This window comes from Vigna umbellata, chromosome 1 (genome assembly GCF_029865625.1).
Source record: "Vigna umbellata cultivar VRB3 chromosome 1, Vumbellata_1.0, whole genome shotgun sequence".
In the NCBI taxonomy this organism is placed as follows: Eukaryota; Viridiplantae; Streptophyta; class Magnoliopsida; order Fabales; family Fabaceae; genus Vigna; species Vigna umbellata.
This window is the reverse complement of record NC_142165.1, coordinates 75,576,690-75,590,438: the sequence shown is the minus strand read 5'-3', so window position 1 is coordinate 75,590,438 and position 13,749 is coordinate 75,576,690. Positions and strand designations below refer to the sequence as shown.

The window sequence follows — 13,749 nt, the reverse complement described above, 5'->3', positions numbered from 1 at the left end:
TCTTCCCTGAACAATGCAAATTAATCATCAAGATTATTGTTTTAAACATGTTTTCATTTGACAGAAATAGTTCCACAGTTTTTTCTTATTATTCATTATTTGAAGTGCTTCTGTTCAAAGTTTAGCTTTGCTTATAAGTTGCTGAAATATATTTTTCGCTTCTCTTTTTATGGAAAGTAAATCTAAATGTTAAATAAATGCACTTTAAAGAATCAGTATAAGTCTTTTATTATAAATTTCGAATTTTAAAAATGTGGTATAATTAAATCTTTATATTTCAATGACTATTCACTTTGTAAAGTTTGGCGAATTGTAATTTCTATATCGGGAAAATTTTAATAGAAGATGGATGTTTTTATTTTTTTATTGTTGAAAATAGTGATAATAAGTTGACAATGAACAATATTACAACAATATGACAATCTTTCTTATTGTCTTTTGATCCGCAAAGAAAAATATATATTCATAAACGTGTGTAACCTATGTACAAAATTAGATCTAGCTACAAATTTACGACAATGTCCAAAATAAAAAAGATCAGTTAAAATTAGGAGAAAGAAAGCTTCCTCATACCATAACATTAAAATAACAAAGTAATAACTAAACAAATATTTGGTGCCGCTCCTATGAAAAGAATCATTGTTCTTACATTATTTCATAAAAATGTTATCAAGTGATTGTATACTTCGAACGAGTGTTTTCAAAACCTAAGTTTGTTAATAATTACTAGTACAATATGATCAACGAATGCAATTCTAGATAACTGACCAAAGCAGAGTATGCTCTACCAAACTCAAATTGTTCCAAGTTAAAAAAATATTGAACATAAAATATAAACAGAAAAAAAGGTAGTTTGGTTTGCTCTAGTTTTTCAGAAAACATAGTTGATTTTGTTTAAGTTTTATTTCACTTACGAAAATTTAATAGGTAACCAAATCAAATATAATTAATATAATTAATTATAAAATTAAATATATTTTTAGTGTCCGAACTTGATATAAAATTAAAATTCGTCCAATGTTTAAATTTTGATACATTTTTGTTCTCAAATTTAAAAAATAAAGAAATATAAATTTTTAATTCAATTATTTAATATCTTTTTACATGTCAAGTGACACATAAAAAAATTAACATAATAATTAAATTAAAAAAATATATTTATTTATTTTTAAAATTTTAAAAAATAAAATAGGTTAAAATTTTATATCAAAATAAATTTTAATTTCGAAACGAAGTTTAAATATTAAAAACATATTTAATAATATAGTTTTGTCATACCTATGTGTAACATCCCAAAAATACAGTGTAAAACTATATAATAGAATAATCACATTTAATAATATTACAGCTAAGTCTTACATAATAGAGAAGTAAGCTTGTGGCCGAACGACCTTACAGAAAGAACTAGAAAATTAAAATCGAACTACATAAGCAAACCCCGACCGAATGGTTTACAAAAAAAGACTATACCGAACGGTCCTATCAAAAGAAGAGGGAAAAGATGATCGAACGATCATCTTAAAACTAAGTTAATAAACTGACCGAACGGTTCTACTGTTCGGTCTTAACTTCTACCTCAACTAAATTCTCTTCTTCCAGCACTTCTTCTAGCAGCTCGTCTCCTTCTGCTCACATCCACATGGATGATCATTGCAACAGAAGGACAACCGATCGCACAAAACAGACAAGACATGAAACATAGGGTAAGCTTATGTAATTTAATTCATGTACAAACATATATTTCACACAATCAAAACCAAACAAAATAATTCATCACTCGCTCATGCAAAGCCTAATACTAGACTGATTGTCCGGACTGTATGAATTATGTGTAGCTACGACGTTCGTGCACCCGGGTGATGTAGTAACTGGGATACCCTCAACAGCTGCCACCCGAGGTTAGTCCTATCTGTCCAAATTAACCATAAGGACTAGGACCTCCTACCATTCCCACTTATGACTTACCCTTCCCTACGTGAGAACGAGTAATCACGGAATATCAGGATGAACCGCCAGCGTAGCATGCCCACATTCATACTTTACCAAATTTCCAATATTCATTCATGAGCTATTCCTCCCCGGAACGCTCGTTCATAATCCAATTCATTTCGTACACATCATATTTCATCATCTTTCATTAATAAGACCTCAATGAGATCAATTTGAATAAAAGTCTCTGAAGATACCAAATGTCGAACGTTAACTTCTACTCTGAACAAGATCGAACGCTTGGAGTGACACCAAAGGTCTCCTGTTCCAAGCGGACCAAAACCGAGAGAGAGAGAATCATTGGTTTAAGAAAGGGAGTGATTAACATAATATTTCTCGAGAATGACTAGAACCAAACGTTTATATACTAAGTGAGCCAATTGGATGAAGTGACTCACGAGTTAGACCGAACACCAACAAGCCTAGGCCGAGTACTAAAACTCTAGGCTGGAACCAATTTAGACAGACACTGAGGGACATTAAATAAGGTACTTAACTGGATCCGGTGAATAAACCAAACGTCAATAAATATGCTTAGCCTTTGAATGAGTTAAACATCAAGAACAATCAGAATGCTAGTCAAAGACTGAGCACCGAAAAGGGCGAACCCTATTGAGTTTGGACGAACGTTCTTATTATATATATATATATATATATATATATATATATATATATATATATATATATATATATATATATATATATATTACAGAAAGGAGAAAGAGTGCCTGGTGTAAGACTAAACACTTACTCAGCACGAGCACTTGGTGTACGACCAACTACTACTAACTTATAGAGAAAATGCTTGATAAATATAATGGATACCAATTTTAGTACACTACAAAAATACATGGAATTACCGACGAAACTTTATCGATGGAATCATTTCGGTCGATAAAGGATGCATTACCGACGAATTTTATCGACGAATGTAAAAAAAGTGATTACCGACGGATTTTCATCTTCGGTAATTATCGAAAGTCAAAATCCATCGGTAAGGCCTTCGGTAATTCCTGACGAACAAAATCCGTAGGTAAAGCCTTCGGTAATTGCCGACGCACCAAATCTGTCGGTAAAGCCTTCGGTAATTACCGACGAACAAAATCCGTCGGTAAAAAGAGCGGCAAAATTCCCACCCATTTTTCCTCTCTCACTGCGCAAAGAAGACTACATTTTCATCTCTCACAAAACTAACGTTCGACGATCACGTTGTTAGGGATACTGAACTACAGAGAAAAACCAGAAACACTCAAACAACTACCACCCACTCAGACGACCATAACCAAATAGTTGCATGCAAGACGTAACCGAACGTACTAGAGAAAAAGAGACTCACCGACTCAGAATCATAAACCCATCGGTTTACACGAAAGCTCTGACGTCGGGAGTGCTTCAACGGTGTCTGAGTGGTAATCGGAGAAGAGAAAGGGTGAGATTTTGTAGAGAGAAGGAAGAGGTTTTAGAGAGAAGGAGGAGAAAATGAAGTTTCAGAATTTGGAAGAGAGGTTGCATGCAGAGAAGTGGCACGAAACTTAGAAAATTTCAGTTTTACTCTACCGTTAAAACGTTCGTCCAATCTGTGACACACACCTGTCTTCCACTTTCTGAATCTCAGACTTCCTTTGCTTGACACCTGGCGTCCGCTCAGAGGGTTTTGGGTGCGTTTTAAATGGGTTCTGACACTATGTTTCAGCATACCATGTTATTTATGTTCGCATTCTTACGTTAAGAATAACATTCCTTTCACTGCAATGTTCTTTTCCTTATACATTACATTTCCTAATACGTAATATAATATATATATATATTTAGTAAATTACTCCAAAGATAATTTTCTAGTAATGATAAAAATAACAATTGCAAGACTACTTACACAAAAAATGGATATAATTAAGAAGATAAAAATAACGACAATATATATAGCTATTGCAAGAGTTATCATTAATATAAAGCTAGTTTTGTTTTTACTTGTCAAATCGCAAATTACAAAATGAGTCATTAATTTCCTCTTGGATAAGTTGGTAGTGTTTTTTCAAACTAAAAAATAAAAATTAAACTCATTTTGATATAAACATATAATTTTTAAATAACTTTCGAAGCCTAAAGGAAATTTCTCCCTTGACCCTGATAATCAATAACAATTTGCTAATAGCACACATAAACATAAATAATGATCAAATTAATTTATCAATATCATGATTACACCATAAGTAACAGGAATCATAACCCACCCAAAGAAAAAACATGTGTCATACACATGAACAGGTAACAAGATAAACCAAGTTAGGTTCCAAGTTAGGAATTACTGGTGTTCATTGTGGCTTTCTGGAAGGTAGATGCATATCTATGGAACAAGAAAAGAGCATTACTTGTAACTTCTGCAACATTCTTGGCCTTAACCTTAATAGCAGCAACTTTCTTACTCATTCTATTCCCAGGAAATGAGTACACACAACTACTGGCATCTGTCAAAGCTGTGCTCACCCATGTCTCAACATTGCTTATGTGCCACATGTTATCATTCATGCTTGAATCATGTTTGTTGAAGCTACGCAGTTCTTTCATGGCTTGGTTAATTTGTTCCACACTATCAGTTATTTGGTTCACACAATCTTGCACTGTTAGGTACTCTCTTTTGTTTCTCTTGATGGCTTGAAGCTCCTTTGCTACTTTCAGAAGGTACCCTTTTGTGTGCAGTGCCCTAGAGAGGCTCACTGATAAAGCATGTTGAGCCAAGTGTTGTGGGCCATTTAAGTGGGATTTGGCATATTGGGAAAGACAACGGATGCATAGATTAGGGTAGAGGGTGCCTTGTCAATGATGATGGCTCAATTGGGGTGGCAAGAAATGAGAAGGAGAAAGAGAGGAAGATCACAAGAAAAAATGTTAGGTTGAGTTGTGCCATGTAAAGTTAGGTTTCAAGTGAAGCTTTTGTTTAGCTTTTAGGTTTGAAAGGTCTAAGAGATTTTTGGTTGATGAAAATGGCAATGGGGTATGGTGCTTATATAGATAGTTCTTCACATCATCACTTCACATGCATAGAATTGAAATAAAATTATAAATCTGGCTGGTCGGTCAAATGAAAAAGTCAAAGATGAGAAAACTAGAATTGATTACATTATGTTATTATCTTATGTGTGGATATATAGTAAGACATTCTTGTCATAAATGTAATAAAGAAAATATACCTTGTTTGGAGTAAAACCTAGTTTAAGAAACTTGTTTTTCTTAAATGATTGAGGACGGTGGTATGTGAAGTAAATATGTTTTTCAAACTTTAGTGATTACACGTTTAAAATTAGGGTTAGACTTTTTGAATTGAAGATCTTAAGAATTCCACGGCAAGTGGCTAGTGAAAAGGGATATGAAATATATATATATAAGATGCTTATTTAGTAAGGAAAACTTAATATGAAACTTGAATGAGTAGGGATATCAATGTGTAACATGGAACTTTTTAAGGCTACACTTGCGGTTCTATGTCCCTTGGAAAAGAAGTAATAATAGAAGACATGTGATTTAGAAGATTAAGAAGTAAGAAAAAAACATAATTATGCTTACAATTTGGATAACTAAAACTATGATGATGCTTCATGAAATGATTGGTTATTGGATAACTAAATAACTAAATTGAAATTGAGGGTAATTATGTATATGGACCGATGGGCCAATAGACCACAACAACAATATTCTGAACCAACAATAAACATTGATCGGTCATGTTGGTAGAGCATTCTGATTGAATTGATCATTATTGTCTTGGAGGCTTTGTCATTACTTTAAGCAAATATTCCTTAAGTAAGCGTATGACATTAGTTGTTGATATATGATTGATCGATTAGGTGTCCAGTTGATGGCTCGTTCCAGCTTATAGTAGATCATGAAGCAATGGATGGGATTGAACATGGTTCTGTGGTATCTTGACAACAACGGTTCTCAAACTTTCTGATAGAGAGCTTTGTTGCTGCCATTATTATTGTGATTGGTTCTTAAACTGTCCGGCAGCTTGCCAAAATTGGCTTTGATCTGTACTCGAGTGAGGTTCCCATTAGTGGTTAAGATTACTTTGGTAGAATTGAGTACCCATACAGTTAAATTCTTGTCCGAATTGCATCCTGCAAGCATTTGGCACAAAACTCTAGAAAATATTTGATAGCACAAAAAGATAGAGAAGATAGATAAAAAAAATCAAAAGATATAATTGAAAATATAGGAAAATAGGAAATAAAAACAGAAAATAAAAATAGAAAAATAAAAACAGAAAATAAAAACAAAAAATAAAAATAGAAAAATAAAAACAGAAAATACAAAATTAAAAAATCAAGTCAAAAGTAATAAAAAATCACACAAATAGACTAGTTAAACCACGAGTCCCCGACAACGGCTCCGAAAACTTGGTGAACAAATTTTTCAATCCCCGAAAACGGAGTCAAAAACTTGTTAACCCTCGGCAAGTGTAACCGAATCGTATCAAGTAATAAACCTGGTAAGACCAAGTATCATTCTCCCAAAGGACTCACGACCTAGACAGTTATGTGATTTATTGATTAATTAGGACTTATGAACAAATTGTTGTAAGTTTCAAATGCAAAAGACTGAAAAGTAAATATGTATGCATGTGATGATCAATGGGCGAGAAGAAACAAAACACGTGAATTGAAATATATGGATGAATATGTTGTTGGGTGATAACGGTTGAAACACCGTTATTTTTATGCTTAAAATTGATACCAAAAGCAACCTTTAAGACTTAGAAACTAGCTTGAACTCATATTTTTGCTTTAGTTTTGTGAATAAGAGAGTTGAAGGTGAATTTAATGGTTTTGTGCAAGATTCCCTTGATTTTGTAGGCTAATTGAATGATTTGAAAGAAGAATTGAAGTACCGAATGATTGGAATGCTGAAAAGTCAACCAGAAACCAGAAAAGCCAACAAGTCAACCACAATGCTGAAAAGTCAACCAGAATGCAGAAAAAGTTGCGACCGAGTGGCGCTGAGCGATAATTTTGCGCTGAGCGACAGTTTTCAGGTGCCGAAATCACCGTTGAGGGGCAAAACAACAGCTGGGGGGCAAAATGGATCATGCGCTAGTACCGCTTAGCGGTAAAATACCGCTGAGCGCCATTCTAAATGGGCTTGGACCAGTTTTCTGTTACTTTATGGGCTTGAGCCTAATTTTCTATATTAATTAGAATAGTATATAAGCTTTTTGACGTCCTAGGGTTTGTATCTTTGGCAGAGTAAGAAGTAAACACACACCTTTCCACCCCTTGGAGGAAGATCTTGGATGCTAAGGCTACCTACTCAACTTTCTAGGGTTCTATCTTTCACTATTTCATTATTGTTCATCTAGTTTCACCATGAATATGGTGAACTAAACTCTTCTTATTGTTGGGGAATGAATGTAATCTTTTGAAGCTCTCATATATGGAATTTGTGTTTAAACATCTTATTTGAGATACATGCTTTCTTTCATTCATAGTTAGGGTTTTTCCACTTTGCTCAAAGCATGCATTGTTTAACTCATTCGATGTCATGATTATTGATTTTGTCGATATGGACACATACGGGGAAATCTAGCACTAGTAAAAAATTGGGTTTTTACAGCGCACATTATGCCACGGTTCACCGGAAACCGCAGCATAATGGTGCGCGGTGGCAGTTTTGTAAATAAATCGAAAACATATGCTGCGGTTCAGAGCGGAACCGCGGCATATACTCCAGTCAACCATCCCCTTTGACGCCACGTGTGAATAAAAAATTAAATAACAGAGTATCTGCCGCGGTTCTCTGGACACCCGCGGCATATACCCTGCCAATTTATTGCAGGGGCTGACTGATTCAGAGAATTTCAAAAGTACAAGGGTATATGCCGCGGTTCCTCAGAGCAACCGCGGCATATACCCCTGCCAATTTATTGCAGGGGCTGACTGAGTCAGAGAATTTAAAAAGTTACAAGGGTATATGCCGCGGTCCTCAGAGAAACTGCAGCATATACCGCAATAACTTCTCAAATTCTCTGCTAGTCAGAGAATTTCAGAAGTTACAGGGGTATATGCCGCGGTTTCGCAGAGCAACCGCGGCATATACCCTTGTCATCTACTGAAATTTCCCAAAAGGCAGTTGGGGAGACAGTTGTGTTCAGCACGTTACAGGGGTATAGGCCGCGGTTCTACGAGCAACCGCGACCTATTCTCCTACCTGAAATTAATTTAAAATGAATTTGAAATATTTCGAGGTATATACCGCGGTTGCCCGCTGAACCGCTGCATATAGTTTGAAAATAATTTCAAAAATGCCATTTAGGTTAATTTTTTTAATCAGTATATGCCGCGGTTGGGCGTGAAACCGCGACATATACCCATATTATACCGCGGTTAAGTAGTGAACCACGGTAGATTCTCCAGTTCAGAGTTAAAAAATAAAACTTGGAACAGTGTCGTCTTCTTCGCGTGCGCGCTCTCTGTTTCGCGTTTTTCTTCTCCCTCCGACACCCATCATCTCCGATACCTAATTTTTGACCGTTTAAACTTAAAATTGTTCGTTCATTTCTCATTTTTGACGATAAAAAACAGTTTTAGCCGATCAAAATCGTTTGAAACGCCTGTCATTCCTCTCCGCTGCCATTTCGTTTTTCTTGCACCAAGCTTTTTCGCCGCCCCTGTTCCAGGTATTTATGCCCTTTTGCATTCTTAACATGATTTCTTCATTAGTTTTTGCATAATAACAATTGCTATAGTTTTGGTAATGTATGGTATAGTTTTTGCTAAAATTTTGGTAATGCATGAAATTGCTATAGTTTTGGTAATGTATGGTATGGTTTTTGCTATAGTTTTGGTAATGTGTGTTGTAGTTCTTGTATTATTTATAAACCTTAAAATATTATCTTTTTATGTAATATTTAGGAATATGGATCGAAATTGGATTAATTTACCACGTATTAGTGCTGAGTACGAGAGAGGTGTAGAGGAATTTATACAATTTGCGCAACGTAATGAGGGGAGAAGTGATGATGAAGTGAAGTTTAGATGTCCTTGTGTGAACTGTTTGAATGGGAGAAAGTTGAACGCAACTCAAATTAGAGAACATCTTATATGTGATGGTTTTCTAAGATGCTATACAACATGGATATGGCACGGCGAAGAAATGCATTTTCCCACTGACTCTCAAAGTGTAAATGTTACTGATTCCACCATGGAAGAAGATCGACCGGATGAAGACAAATTGGAGGACATGATCCGCGATGTTGGAGCAGAAAATTTTGCCAAAGCTCATGTGTATGAGACGATGTCGACTGATGCGGAAACACCTTTGTATGTCGGTTCAACTAAGTTAGATGAACTTCAAGGCGAGATTGTTATCATCTTGTGTCAACTAGAGATGTTTTTCCCTCCATCTTTTTTTGACATCATGGTACATTTACTTGTTCATTTGGTTAGAGAAATCAAGTTGTGCGGACCGGTATACTTAAGATGGATGTATCCTATTGAGCGTTATATGAAGATTTTGAAAGGGTACGTTAAAAATCCATATCGTCCTGAAGGTTCGATGATTGAAAGGTATATTGCTGAAGAAAGTATCGAGTTTTGTTCAGATTACATGACATCAACGAATCCAATAGGAGTTCCTCGCACAGCATGGTTGAATAAATTTTCTACAAGTAAAAGCATCCGAGGTGTCAATGTGGTGACAAAAGATCGCGAAGAATTGTTGCAAGCGCATCTTTATATATTGAACAACACAGATGAGGTGATCCCTTTTTTGGAAGCACACAAAGCCATTATTAAGAATAAAAATCCAAGACAATCAGAGAAATGGCAATTGATGGAGCATAACAAAACATTTATGTCTTGGTTATTTAAAGAATAATGGTGTTTTGTAATGTTACAGGACGCCTTGGTTGAGCAGAGCTCCCAAGGCCAATTCACTCTAGAGGGTCGCCAGGATATTCTTGCTGCTGCAATTGGACGACCTGAGCACCCTGGACGTGTACGTGCTGCAGGTCCTGGAGTAGGAATTACAGATTATTTTGGGAGCTCTTCTCGTCAGCCTTCATATTCATACAGAGATACACAAAGGATGACAGAAGAGATCACAAAAAAGGTCCGACAAGACCTTAAAGAGGAGATCAGGGCCGAGGTGAGGGCTGAATTCCAGATGTTATACCAGCAGCAGTTTCAGAGCATGTGCCCGGTGCCATCTCCTATTGATCAGGAACATGTTATCCCTCCCCCTCCCACAGGTAAACTTAATAAACATTTATGTGCAATTATTTCTATCTCTTGTATAATCTAACATTTACTCTGACAGGGAGAAGCGACAAAGGAAGTTGTTCCGCTTCAGCCATCCCAGAGGATGACATGGACGATGGTAGTCCATGTCTGCTATACATTTTAGAGGATACTGAGATGGTGCTGGTAGCTCGTGGAACAGAGTTTAGGTCAGCGACTGTATGTCATGGTATGAAACTATTAGAGGATAAGGTGAAGGTCTCAGTGGATGAAATGATCATACCAGATGCCTCAGTTCCTCTGTCCACGGAAGAGATTTTCACTGTGGAACAAGCATATAAGTCGTTTATCACTTGGCCTAAATTTTTGGTTAAACCAGTTTCTGACCCCTCGGTATGAAATTCTTCTTTACACTTCTCAATTTTAAAGGTTTTTGATGTCAAAACTTATCTTATCTTTTCATGTAAAAACAGACGCAGGCACAAGAGAAGATTCCTCTATCTGAGGATGACCCTCTTTCTTCATTGCATCTACTTGCTGACATCCTTGATGATAAGCCTTTGGAGGTTGAGTATGATGCTAATGTATTTGGGGCAGGCTCTGAGGTCCCAATATACCTTAATAGCCAAGATGTCCGTGAGCTTGCGTCGGGAACACAAGAGTTGAATATTTCAATTATTCAACTATGGACGATGTAAGTCTATGACCAATTATTTATATATAAAATTGATTTATATATCAAGTATCCTTATATCAAAGTTAATTTTTGATTTCAGGTATATGTCTGGGGTCAGCAATAAGTTGGGGCGTTCTGATGATTATGGATTCATTGATCCCCAATCAATTCATGAATCAAATGATTTTGAGCAGATCAACATGAGTCTGATAAGAAGTTTTGGAAGGGGCAAGAAAATATACTTTTTGCCTTATATATACGGGTAAGTGAACTTTGTTAACATAATAATATTCCATATGTGATTTTAATATTTAATAGTTACGTTATTATGAATTTCAGGCGCCATTGGCAACTTCTTGTTACGTCTATGCAAGACAACTATGCTTTGTGGTTCTGCTCATTGCACAGGCCTCCTTCCACACAACTCAAACAAGCAATTGATTGGTAAGAACCTCAATGTTTGGACTTTCTTTGTTATATAAATGAATGCTAAAACCTTTTTTTATATACAGTTCTATTCCAGCAAGTATGATGATGGGTGGGAGATCAATTGTTAATAGTAGAAAGATTGCTTGGATTTCTCTCAAGGTTTGACATATGCTAAAGTCATACTTTGTTATAATTGTTTTATTTTAATGTAATTCACTAACTATTATCAACTGTGATGATATATTGTAGTGTAACAGACAAAATGGATCATATGAGTGCAGACAAAATGGGAATATGCCGCGGTTCTAACCACAACCGCGGCATATAGTGTTTCGTTTTTTTTTAAAATGAGACATATGGCCGCGGTTTTAGCACTAACCGCGGCATATACTAGAGTATATTGCCGCGGTTGAACCGCGGCATATAGTGGATAAATTTTTTTTTTTTAAAAAAAAATTGAATTTAGGCAGCGGTTCCGTAGACAACCGCGGCATATTCCGCAACCTATATACCGCGGTCATAACCGCGGCCTAAAGTCTCTGACTTACTACCGCGGCTGGATATGCCGCGGTTCGTAAACCGCGACGTATAGTGAAAAATAACCGCGGTAAAATCCCCTCACTGCACTAGTGTAGATCCGGGGAAATTCTCCCAATAGCATATTGGCTAGACATAGGGATATGAGGGTTGGTTGCCTTTAAGCTTATGTGCTTCAGAATTAATTATTAGGGATGCTAGGAATTGTATGAACTCGTAATTAAGGATAGGGTTTCTTCGCAAGGTAATTTAGAGAGTGGAATTAACATTGATGAAAAGAATGATGAATTCCTAAAATATATGAGAGTGGATAAGATGAAATTGATTACCCCAACAACATACTCATCCCTATAATTCGTTCAGTGTTTGTGTTCTTCTTTCCCATTGATCATCACATGCATACATGTTTACTTTTTGTCTTTTGCATTTGAAACTTATAACAATTTGTTCACAAGTCTTAAATAATCAAGAAATCATATAACTAACTAGGCCGTGAGTCCTTTGGGAGAACGATACTTGGTCTTACCGAGTTTATTACTTGATACGATTCGGTCACACTTGCCAAGGGTTAAACAAGTTTTTGGCGCCGTTTTTCGGTGTTCATAAATTTGTCATCATTGGGGTTTACAATTTCATCCTATCCACTCTCTTGTATTTAGGAATTCATCATTCTTTTCATTAATGTTAATGCCACTTTCTAAATTGCTTTAAACCTGATGTCTCGGCGAAGAAAGCCTAATCATAATCACTAGTTTACAATGTCTTGTCTCCCTAGCAATTAATCATGCATTATAGTGAATAGAAGCTTAAAGGCAACCAACCATCAAACTCTTATGTCTAGGTTTGTAATATACTGTTGGGAGAGATTCCCAGATCTAGATTTCCCCGTATGTGTCCATATCGACAAAACCAATAATCATGACATTGAATGAGTTAAACAATGCATGCTTTGAGCAAAGAGGAAAAACCCTAACAATTAATGAAAGAAAGCATGTATCTTAAAGAATATTTTGAAGAACAAATTCCATACATGAGAGTTTCCAAAGGATTACTATGATTCCCCAACAACAATAAAAGTTTAGTTCTCCATCGTCATGGAAGAACTAGATGAACAATGGAATGAAAGAATGGAAGAGATAGAAAAACCCGAGAAAGAGAAGAGGAGAGTCGTCATCATCTCCAATTCTACCCCTAAGGGGTGAAAAATGTGTTTCTGCTTAGTCCCAGCCAAAGATGACTGACCTAGGTTAACTAAAACCTTATATAATATTGTAAAAAATACAGAAAAGTAGGCCCAAGCCTAGAAAAGTGTCGCTCAGCGGCAAGTGCGACACTTTAGTTTTGCCCCTCAACTGTTGTTTTTGCCCCTTAGTGGCGATTTTGGCACCTGAAAAGTGGCGCTCAACGGTAATTACTGCTCAGCGCAACTCGGCACAATTTTTTTCTACAGTCTAGTTGACTTTTCTGCATTCTGGTTGACTGTTGACTTTTCTGCATTCTGGTTGACTAGTTGACTTTTCTGGTTTCTGGTTGACTTTTCTGCATTCCAACTAGTCGGTACTTTAACTCTTCTTTCAAATCATTCAAGTATCCTACAAAATCAAGGGAATCTAGCACAAAACCATTAAATTCACCTTCAACTCTCTTATTCACAAAACTAAAGCAAAAACATGAGTTCAAGCAAGTTTCAAAGTCAAAAAAGGTTGATTGATTATCAAAATTAAATATAAAAATAACGATTTTTCAGCCGTTATCAGATTGGGTAAATTGGATTGGTTGAATGGGGCTCAGCGGGAGTAGGGCCCATTAAGGTATTTTTATACTCTAGGGCGCGACTTTACCTCTATTTTCAGATTTCCTTCTCCCCACACACTCTTAAACACTTCC

The 13,749-nt window shown here is 36.0% G+C and overlaps 1 pseudogene; it reads right to left on the bottom strand.

Annotated features, from left to right (window-relative positions):
* Positions 1–4,231: 4,231 nt before the first annotated feature.
* On the bottom strand, positions 4,232–4,945 carry LOC148206351 (pectinesterase inhibitor 9-like; annotated as a pseudogene).
* Between the last annotated feature and the right edge of the window lie 8,804 nt (positions 4,946–13,749).